We start from the raw sequence: 11470 nt of genomic DNA on the forward strand, positions 1-11470 counted from the left end.
AAAAAGGCTTCGTACTACTCAAAGTAATGTATTTTTCATGTTTTTAAAAAATCTTACATTTCTAAATGTTCATTTTAGGCATCAACCACAAAGTACCACATCATTTAGAAAAAAAAAAGGAAAACATTTCCGTCTTCAGAAAGTATTATGTTGTTAAAAATATACACTGACATTTATTAAAGCATGTTTTCTCACATTCAATAATCACAGTTCCTGAAAGACCATCTTCAACGGAAGAAAGAAAAACAAAAAAACGCTATCATAAAGGGCAGTTGCATGTGATCTTAAGGCTTTGGAGGAACATCGAAATAAATCTATAAATTCACAGATTTGCATAATTGGTTTAACAGTGAGTCAAATCTCAAATACAAGAAATGATTCCAGTGCACCAGTTTTGGGGATTTAAACTAAACTGGATCAATGAGGTGCTGATATTATAAAGTTTGCACAGAGGATTTCTGGTGATCACAAAGTGTGCTAAAACGGTGCTTCATAAAGGGGTAAATGCATAACAGGAATACTCAATAGAGATTCCATGATTTCTCATGTAAAGCCTGAGAGCTGGTGAGTAACACTGTAAGAGAGTTTTTTAACCTTTGACACCATTTTAAAGTGCAACCGTGTTATATAGTGAATAAATGTAACAGACTTGGTGCTTCATTTCAGATCAATATGACACAAGCCCAGATGAGGGCAGGGATCTTTTCATGTTTAGCTGACAGTGGACCATCGTAGATGTCCTGAAACCATGAAAGCAGCATTGGAGGACGCACGGCTCCAACAGGTGCTGGGGCATCTCGCTGCTGTTGAAGTGGTCGAAAAAGTGGCCTTGAGGACTGGCTTCTTATGGACGCAGAGGAAAGAAACGTACGTCACGCTGATGAAAGCCCACTTCTCATTTGGCCAGAACATAATGACGGGGCCTCGCTCCGGTGCTTCTGTGGCAACGTCAAAGTATATGAAACAAACGCAACCCAAGTAGGACGCCAGACAAATGAAGATGTTCCTGTGAGGGAAAGAGAATCATCAGAAATGTAGAAACCCGATTTGAAGCTACCAGATGTAGTTACCACTCTGATTAATTTCTCAATGAATAAAACTCTCTCCAAAATATACAAACTTTTATGTAATTTAGACAATAATATTTCCCTTCCAACAACAAAATGGGATACAGATTTGAGCATCAGCACAGATGAAAGCTTCTGGTCAAAACTTTGTCTAAACACCTTTAAACTGAGAAAAAGTCCAAATCTGCAGCTAATCCATTTTAAAACTCTACACAGAATTTATTACATCAGCACAGATGAAAGCTTCTGGTCAAAACTTTGTCTAAACACCTTTAAACTGACAAAAAGTCCAAATCTGCAGCTAATCCATTTTAAAACTCTACACAGAATTTATTACACTGGACAGAGGATGTTCAAGATGGGTCTCAGCAACTCAGACATTTGTCTGCACTGTGACAGTAATCTACCCGACAGTTACATGCACGCACTGTGGTTCTGTATGCCTGTCCAGGCTCTCTGGCAGCAGGTATGTGCCGATCTATCAGGTTTCAATTACGGCTTCACCGTCACTTTGTGTGCTTGGTGACATGAGTGCCATCGATAGAGAAGGAGGATTAGTATCTATCATTTTCGTAACTCTTTGTATTGCTAAAAAAACTATTTTAATAAATTGGAAAAGCAAGAAAAATATAAATATGTCAACACAGAAATCTGCTGCTTGATCATATCAGCTTTGAAAAAATGTCAGCCCAAAGTTCAAGTAACTTTGGAAGAATTCAGTCTCTCTGGTCTCCCATGGCTAACTCCGTGACTTAGGGGGCGGGGGGGGCCTGGTTGTCGCCGCTCCTTGTCCTTCTGCCGGGGTTCGGGGTGGGGGTCGGGGCCTCCGGCGGCCGGCGGGGGTTGGTGGGGGCTCCGTTGGTCGGGTCCAGTGCCTGAGTGGGGCGGGCGGGGGCGCTGCGTGGTCCTCTGGGCTTGAGTGTGGGGGTGCGTGGTTGGGGGGTTGGTCCCTTTGCCTGTGCTGGGGGGGGGGGGGGGGGTGTTGGCAGGGGCCCTGCTTGGGGGGGGGGGGGGGGGGGGCATCTACACCTGGGGCTGGGATCAGCCCTTCCCTGGCTCTGGGACGGGACAGCCTTCTTGGGACCCCCGGTCGCTCTGGGGGTCATCCGCTTCGGCTGCGGGGTCTGGGGTGGGGGGCTTGTCGGCCCTATCCTGTGGGGGGGCGTTCTGGGGAGGAGGGGGAGCCCACTATTGGTACAGGACCTTGGGGGGGTTGACGGGTCGGGGTCTCCGCTGAGGCAATCGGCGGTTGCCCCGGCCGGTTGGCTGCCCCAGTCCCGTCGAGGCCTGACCAGAGCTCTTCTAGGGCTGGCGCTTCGGGGATGGGGCCCCTGGTCTGGGGGGGCCGGGCCCCTATGCTGGGGGGACGGCTGGGGGACGGCTGTTTGCCCACCGGGGGACAGTCTACCAGCTGTCCCCAACTTACCCCCTTCCTCATATTACCTCATATTAGGGTGAGGGGGTGGGGGGCTTAGCCTGCGATGCGCCTTGGGGGGGGCTACTTGGTAGTGGTAGTTTTTTTTAATTCTGTTAATCAACAACTCAAAAGTAATGGCTGATTGTGATTATTTAACTTTCAAAAATGTTTTATTTATTGTTACTTTTGAACGTTTCAAGTAATTTCAGTGAGCATTGGGGACTTCCTTTAACTGAGGAGTACCGACAATTTTGTCCACCACTCTTGGCACCATCTAGTGGACAAAAAATGTACTACACTCAGAGTGAACATAGCGAATTATAATTGTGGCTCAAAATAAATTCTATTTCACTTATGAGCGAAATTTTTTTGTAAATCTTTAAATATATCTGTTAATATAAATGTATTTGTAAATACTTGTAAATAAAAATTATTAAAATTATTTCTGGAAGATCCTGCTACTTTGTTCTCCTCAGATCAAGGACAGAACTTTAGAAGAGAAAACATCAACAAAGACCTTCATGCAGCAATAAATCACACCAGGTTTCTCACTCCAGGCCACTGAAGAGCAGGAAACCCACCGGATCAGAATTTATCTCCCTCCAGCTGCTCAGGAACTTTGCAGAGCATCTCTGTGATGTACTCACATGTACACTATAGTACCAAAAGTATACGCTCACGTGCCTTGACTCACATGAACTGAAGTGTTGTCCCACCACTAACCCATCCAGTTCAGACTCTGTGCAGGTCAGTCCAGCTCATCCCACAGACTCTGTCCTCCATGTCTTCACGGACCATGGTGGAAGAGGAAGGGATGCAGTCCAAAGTGCAGCACCTGGCAGATGGAGCCCCCCTTGAAGATTCTTAGAGACAGAAACACACATCATGAAAAACAAAAATCTCCTCCAAATATCATGTCCTATCAATGAAAAGAGAACAGCAGAGTGTACCTGTCCTCTGGAGCTGGAACAATGTTTGCTGAGGATGCTGCTGACTGTGGGTCCTGGATGGAGCTGAACGTCTGTGTGTAGCGTCTAGACCAATTGTTCAAATCCCGCATCCTCACTCTGGAAAAGTCCACTCTGAGAGAATCCAGCAGCTGCAGGTTCATGATGACTGGAAAAGACAAACATATTTATCAAATACTCACATTTCAGGTGTGTCTAAACATTTTTCTGTCACTGACTCCTGCTAAAAAACACGAAAAGAATGTTAGAATTACATTAGGTATTTAAAACAAGCCTCAAAATGTACTTTGAACCTGAAGGATGATTTTTTGATTCAGGAAAAATCTTATTTTTTTATATCCTGTGTTCAGTCTTAGCTTTATATCAGAAAATTAAAACTAAGAACAAATGTAACATCGATCAACTTTACAAAGGAAGTTTCTTCAATCTGAATCTTCTGATCAGTCAGCTCAGACTCAGCCGTGTGTTTGATGAGGAGCTCAGCAAACACATCCAGAGATTTCAGGTCAGGGAAATATTCTTCAAACCTTCAGTTTGTTGCAGATAAAGTCTGAACATGTGAGCAGGATCCATGTCCTGACTAGCAGACAGCAAAGAGCTGCCCTGAGACCGTTCACTGCAGTCAGACCAGCATCCCTCACTGTCACTGCCGGCACAAATAGCCCCCCCCCCCCCCCCCCCCCCCCCCCTCGAGAGACCACCAGTCTGTTGGCTTTAACGCTCACATCTGCAGACGTGGAGCCCCGCCTTCTCCATTTCAGAGACCCCCACCTGCCCCGATCCACGCGCTACATAGTCAAATTCAAATGAAGTTTATTTCTATAGCACCTTTCATGGAAAACACAGCTCAGTACTGTACCCAGGCGCAGAGAGGAGAGGAGGCAGGAGGTTGCAGGGGAACAGGAACTTTAATAACAAAACTAAACCAACCAAAAACCACTGCAGAGCAGGCCAGAAACACTCGAAACTCGAAATACACTAGACAGGGAAACATTAACCTATGGAGCAGCACAGGAGGAAGGGAAAGACAAGACCTAAATACATGCAGACAAACGAGACACAGGTGGAAACACTCCGGACTGATGGGGAAAGGTAAAACATGAAACAACAACCAAACAGGAAATACTACAAAATAAAACAGGAAACCAAGGAAACAAAACACAAAGAAACCGAAACCGTTACATATTCATGCAATAAAATAATGAAATAAGCCCTGCAACATAAAATACACAAAATCAAACAATTAAACGCATGTACCTTCATCTTCCTCCAAGTGTGACATCATCATCACGTTTCCTTCTCCTCATCAAGCTGAACTGGAGTCTCTGCAGGATTCATTGTTGATTCTCCTGCAGCTGTCTCTGCTTCTCAGGGCTTTCTACTGCAGGGGGGTATTCCAGAAAGCAGGTTATGCTAGCTCCCACGATAAGTTTGAGGCTAAGGAAGTTGATAACCTCAGCTTTTGGTTCCAGAAATGGAGGTATGTTTCAGGGTAGGTCAAGTTACCATGGCAACTCATGTTCTGAACATAACCTGGTCTGGAGCAGGTTTAGTTGAAGCTTAGTTTGTTTACAGAGAGGTGAAGCAGCATGGCGTGTCCATTTAAAGATGACTTAGTGGATGAAAAAGCTCAGATAATACTTTTTCCACCATGAGAGGGTGATAAGACCACATATGGATGTTGGAAAGATAAACTTTTTTACTTTGATCTAACTTAATTATTTGCTTCAGTTAAGATAAATCATTTTTTTTGTTAGGTCACCTTAAAAATAACACGTAGTTTTCAGACAATTATTTTCCTTTCGTTCAAATTAATTCAATTAAGTAGGTGTAACTTTGATGCTGTTGTTAGATCAGCACCTCAAGGGATTCTGGGATATCATTCCCTTTGCCTGTCTGGACGGATTTGGGTTTAAGTGTGGGTTTTTGACCAAATGTGTTTAGTTGTATAGCTGTTTTACTGTGTTTCACCGTGTTTTGCCGAGCTATTTTGTCCTACTATGCTTACGTCTCTGTACCATGAGTGAGAGTAAGGGAGAGGATGATGCGTTTATATAGCACCCCTACCACTCAAACTGTTATGACAGAGATGGAAAATTCTTTAATGAATTTTTGCACTCTGTGCATTTTTTTTCCGTTCTTTTTATTGTTATAAAAATGAGCATATCTGCCGGCTCAAACTTAGTCATATGAAAGTTCAAGAAATATAAGTAATTAAGATGGAAAAAAGATTAATGGAGTAATGTGACATTTAGTTAGATAAATACGTAAATTTGAGTTGTATAAACAATTATTGAGTTTGAATTAATTTAACTAAATTATTTAAATTATTTTTCAGCCATGTTACTTTTTTGATGGACTTGTAATTTTTTTCCGCCGTCATTAAAATCTCAGACTCCGTCTCACTGAAGTATAGCGCTTTCTTTTTTTCTCCACGCGTTTCCATGGTGACTCCAGAAATCTGCGATCTATTGAGAATGTCTTTATGTACCGTGCGTTAACCCAGGGTTACCAAGTCGAGCGTAATTACGCCAACTCATATCCGGTCTTTTGGAACCGACATACCCAGAGTAAGCAAGTTCAGGCGGATTTCAGCCAGAGTTCAGGCTTAAAGTCAGGCTAGTTTAAACATGCTTCCTGGAATACCCCCCAGATGAGACATTTTTCAGAAACAAAAACACGTCTCAAACACACATATGAGGGAGATGGAAAAGCCACAGAGTTCTTAGTTGGACAATCAGATAGTTGAGAAATCTATTTTCTAAATCTGGACCCTCCAGAAAAAACCCATCCAATCAAAGATCCTCAAATGTCACAGTAAAAGAGGAGGATTTCTTTAAGGAAGATCCTGCTAGTTTGTTCTGCTCAGAACAAGGACAGAACTTTAAAAAGCGCTTCGAGCTGCACAAAGTGCATGAGAAGCGCTATTTTATAAATAAAGTTTGATTGATTGATTGATTGATTGATTGAAAAAAGAAAACATCCACAGAGACCTTCATGCAGCAATAAATCACATCCGGTTTCTCACTCCAGGCCACTGAAGAGCAGGGAAGCAGCTGAGGGCAGATGACATCAGGACTCTGTGCAGGCCAGTCCAGTTCATCTACACCAGACTCTGTCCTCTGACTCTGGTTAGAGAATGTTAGAATGTTAGAATGACATTGGGTACATCTAGATCGTTTTAAGAAGCCACTTAACAATAAAAACTAATGAAAGTAAAGTTGGATTTTATGATTCAGGAAAAATCTTATTTTTTATATCATGTGTTCAATCAGTATTAGCTTTATATCAGAAAATTAAACCTAGGAACAAATGTAACATCTATCAACTTTACAAAGGAAGTTTCTTCAATTTGAATCTTCTGATCAGTCAGCTCAGACTCAGCCGTGTGTTTGATGAGGAGCTCAGCAGACACATCCAGAGATTTCAGGTCAGGAAATATGAGGGACTGTTCAGCTCAACTGCCATTAGTCACCTCTGGTTTTTTAGCAGCTCGCTGGGTCTTCCACCTTCCAAAAGGTCACAGGGAGCATCGATGGCTGCCACATAAGAATAAAGGCCCTTAAAGAAAATACAGCTTTTTATTTTAACAGGAATCATTTTTATTCCATTCAAATGCATGCTGTATGTGACTCTAGTGCCACATTTATAGATATTTTTGTTGGGAATCCAGGATCAATCCATGATTCACAGGTTCTACGTAAAAGCCCAATTTATGTAAATAAAACATACCCACCTGAAGGAATCTTTTGGGTGATGGTGGGTATCACTGCATTGCACATCCCATCATGCTGCTGACATGAGGAATGCCATTGAGGCCCGTTACAACCAGGGCACGCTCTGTGGTGGAGAGAGAGCATTTGGCATGATAAAGATGAGGAGGAGAGCAATATTTCTGGGGGCGTTGGAAGTCAAACCAACCTTTGCAATGAAAATCATTGCCTGCAGTTCAATTCTGCACAATCTGTGCATCAGCAAAGGGGAATGCTGGGAGCCACAGATGTTGAGCCACAGCAGGAACCAGCAGGACGAGCAGAGTGGCGTCCATCTGCGAGGACAAATCTCTGCTTTCCTTTCAACTCCAACTGTGTCTCACATGACTCTGGAGGACCACAATGATTGTTAACATGTATACAAATATATATTAACATATAAAACGAAATTGTAAATATGTACATTTGATATTTGTATGAAAATCCTTTTGAGATTGTTAAAAATGGCTCAGATTTAAATAATACCTGTAAATTATTCATTTTTTTGTTCATGCATTTATTAAACATTTAGGAAAAACAGCGGCAACATTACATTTTTGAACAATGTTTTCAACTCAAGTAAGCTGAACAGACTCTCCTGTCGCTCTTCGTCCTTTCTTCTGGCTCTTTCAACAAAAACCTTTACCCCAATATGACAACGATTAACCGTTTATTAATAAATGAAGACAAATCTGATCATCATGATCGAAAGTCTCTCTTCCTCCCATCCTGCACGAGCTTGCCTGAAAACATACAGGCTATCTTTCTCCACCATATATGGATCAGATGTTCCTCTTCCTCGCCTGTCCCTACATATATAAACACATTTAAAAAATGTGTTAATAACTTATGACTACATTTAGTAGTTACTGCTTTTGGATGTAATATCTAGCGTTTGCTTTAGCCTTCGGGGCTAGTTTGCGTTAGCTTTAGCATTACCAAAATTGATGAGCTTCAAAACAATCTAGGTTGTCGACTGAGGAATATAACATATTAAACACATCGTCTTATGCATTTACACATATATTTTACGACAGATACTAGATACTTTTTAATATACTTACATGTTTCGGTTGTTTTCATTGCGCAACCGGCTGCTATCTATGAATAATTCAAACGCAATGCATTGTGGTTCACATGATTGCATTCTGGGCCGAACGCAGTGCATTCTGGTAGGGATGGCCCGTTTGACACGGCGCTTCGGCACGCAGTTCACCTTGATGGAATAGAGTGTTTCGAATCAATGTATCTGGGAAAATAGTAGCTCATTGAGATAAACCATGGTACGAACATCATGACGTCGCTGGTTCGAACCCAGCCTCCAATGCCTTTTTTGTGTTTATTTTTTTCTTCCATGTGATGTGTATATTGCTGTGTCGAGCATTTCTCACAGAAAACCTCTCATGTTGTGTTGTTTTATGTTTTCTTTAATCATCATTAACAACATTGTTCTGTTTTACGTTTTTTCATTATCATTTCCACAAGGAGCTTTGTTGAAACATATATCGATATATATCCAGTCTGCCACCAGAGGCCGCTGTTCTGTGTGCTTTCGAAGACCTGAATGGGTGGCTCATTTTTTCGGCACAATTAGTTTTACATCAACCCCAATGAGCCTTTATGGGGCTTGTATTTGCATCCCTAGTGTTGAACCTTTCGCTGCGCGATGACTTCTCCTTTCATTTCTCTCGTCTTTCCGACCGTGGTCAGAAGCGCAGGGGAGATTTCCTCCAGGGCCGAAGGGAATTCTCCTTCGGGGTTCACTTCCCGTTCGAAACCCTCAACCTCCAGAGCGGATTAAGAATTACTCCAAAACAGTTATTCTGGGAACGACACCTCTTTATTAAACTAAGTGCTCCGTCCTCCGAACACACAATATATTTTCACGCACACACCTCCGCTCCCTGCTCACACCCCCATCTGCATCTGCACTCGCCCCTCCCTTTCTCTCTCCTGGCTCGCACCCTGCTCAGCGCACACACACACTGCAACACTAGGAATCAGCGTCAGTTCATTGCATTTTACCATGTCTCCTAGTAAAAAACGTTCTGTGGCTCAGGATCATTTCAATTCTTCCTAATTAAACAATACACTAAGAACGTTGTGTATTGAAAAAAACCACTGGGTTAAATTGACACTGGCATGTCATGAACTTGTCAATGACAATAGCTCAGCGGAATAGTCAGTGGAACGTACTCCCAGAGGACCGTGGTTCGAGCCTAGCCTCTACTTTCTTATTGCGTTTATTTTTTTCTTAATTTAATGTGTCAAGCACTTCTCACAGAAAACCTCACATGTTGTGTTGTTTTATATGTTTTTTAATCATCATCAACAACATTGTTCTGTTTCACGTTTTTTCATCATCATTTCCACATTTCATGGTTGTTATGTGTGAATGTAAGTGTGAAGCAGGGTTCCCGTGGGCTCCTAAAAAGTCTCAAAAACATCTATGAATGTGGACATTACATCTGAAAAAGCCTTCAAAAGTCTGAAAATGTGATGGCTGAGCCTGGAAAGTTCTGTGTATCACAGTTCTTGTCAGGAAAAGGGAAAAAGTCATTTAAAAAATAAATCTCAAGAATCTCTCAAACACACGTGACACCATAATGACAGTGATATGAGCTGGTCGTGATGACATCATACAACATGGAGGTTTTACCCAAGTCAGACCCCTGGCTGGACTACAAACATTCTGTTGACCAACCATGTGGTCTCTTTCACAAGTGCTGTGGTTTTGTTTGTTGAAGAATTTCCTGATGGGACATTGGAGGATTTCATTTTCTTTGTCAGAGGTCCAGGGAAACAGGCTGAGACATTGTTCTGAATTTTTTAAAAAGTTCTTAAAAAGTCTTCAATTGAACTTGAAGAAACTTTCAGGAACCCTGATGTGAACTCATTGAACAGATAAAATTCCTGCTCTGTTCTAAAGGGAGTTCTCTTTTCTACATCAGGTGATGGAAAGCAGAAGCTGCAGTGATGAAGACGCTGATGGACTCTTCATGCTCCTCCAAGGACCAGCAAGACAGATGACTGCACATCCTCACAATCACACATACATTCACACTGACGTTTGTGTTTACAAGGCTTTTTTGTTCATTGTGGTTTCAGATTGTGTCAGTCATGAAAGTAAAAATCTTGTAAATAACTGAGTTGCAGAAATAAAAGTCTCTTGACACTGGAGAAATGAACAGGTGTTTTTCATGTCTGTTTTAACATATTAGCATAAGACCTAAAATAACATTGATTCTATGAGCTATTGTCAAATGAACTGTTGTCTGAATGGAAGATCCATGCATTCATCTCTTCACTCAAGTTCTGGCCCTTCATTTAAAAAGCTTTGACTCAAAGACACATTCTTGTCAAATATGTGAAAACTTTCGCTGTTGGACAGTAACACATAATGAAAAATGGGTTCATAAATTCAAACAAACTCTTCATACTTTCATACTAAGGAGTTACCACATGTACAGTCAAAAGATGCAACAACACAAGAAAAATGTGACCTGCTGAGGATGTTTAACCTAGAAAGTCAAGTTTCTATCCAGCCATCCATTTTTTTCACCAGATCAGCCTTACAGGAAGAGAATGGGAGGTCAGGAGTATGGAGTGGCTGCTTAGCAAGTGGGTGGGTGGTGAGAGCACCGGTGGTGCCTACAACGGGGCAGGAGGGGCAGGTGGGGTGTAGAGGCGGGGAAGGAGGGGGAGGGGGGTGCGTAGAAGTGGGAAGCGAGGGCGGGTGGGGGATAGAAGTGGGGAGTGAAGGCGGGTGGGGCGTAGAGGCGGTGGGTGAGAGCGGATGGTGCGTAGAGGTGGGCAGCGAGGGAAGGGGCGGGTAGTGCCTGCGGGCCATACAACGCCGCTTGCGGCTTTAATTTTCTAATTGTATTTGAATGTAACAAAAAGAAAACAGTAAATCTATATTTTGTACCTGCAGCATTTTCTTTGACTTGCTCAGCTTCCTTCAGCGCCCCTTTCTTTGCTTCCTCGTATTGCCGTTGTTCAGCTAAAGACTTGTTGAGCACTTGGCTGAAAACTATTCTGCTGTGCACTTCAATGGGCCTTTTTAACACCAGGAAGATGTCAGCATTGCACATCACACTTACCAGACGGACTGACAGAACTTGCAGGGGCTTCATCTTTTTCATTTTCTTGTTCTGAGTCATTTTGGAAAGTAGTTAATGTTCTCCTTAGAAAGATTTCCAACTCTTTCATAGAGACAATAGTAAAAATATTCCTTAGAAAGGAGTCGTACGTCTAAAAGAAAAG

The 11470-nt window shown here is 42.3% G+C and overlaps 2 long non-coding RNA genes across 3 annotated transcripts; both read right to left on the bottom strand.

The window, feature by feature from the left end:
• Positions 1-3080: 3080 nt before the first annotated feature.
• On the bottom strand, positions 3081-6582 carry LOC144990375 (uncharacterized). 2 transcript variants are annotated; one of them, XR_013654363.1, is made up of 4 exons: positions 6481-6582; positions 4710-4830; positions 3435-3600; positions 3081-3347 (listed from the first exon to the last, which is right to left on the bottom strand). It is a non-coding gene; the product is annotated as an uncharacterized LOC144990375 (long non-coding RNA). The 2 variants fall into 2 exon arrangements; XR_013654362.1 differs by having other exon boundaries at positions 4710-4833.
• A 347-nt stretch (positions 6583-6929) lies between these two features.
• On the bottom strand, positions 6930-7457 carry LOC144990376 (uncharacterized). The gene is made up of 3 exons (XR_013654364.1): positions 7374-7457; positions 7189-7292; positions 6930-7013 (listed from the first exon to the last, which is right to left on the bottom strand). It is a non-coding gene; the product is annotated as an uncharacterized LOC144990376 (long non-coding RNA).
• Positions 7458-11470: the final 4013 nt, after the last annotated feature.

The sequence above is a fragment of the Oryzias latipes genome, assembly GCF_053564925.1.
Source record: "Oryzias latipes strain Hd-rR chromosome 1 unlocalized genomic scaffold, Olatipes_Hd-rR_3.1 chr1_Y".
In the NCBI taxonomy this organism is placed as follows: Eukaryota; Metazoa; Chordata; class Actinopteri; order Beloniformes; family Adrianichthyidae; genus Oryzias; species Oryzias latipes.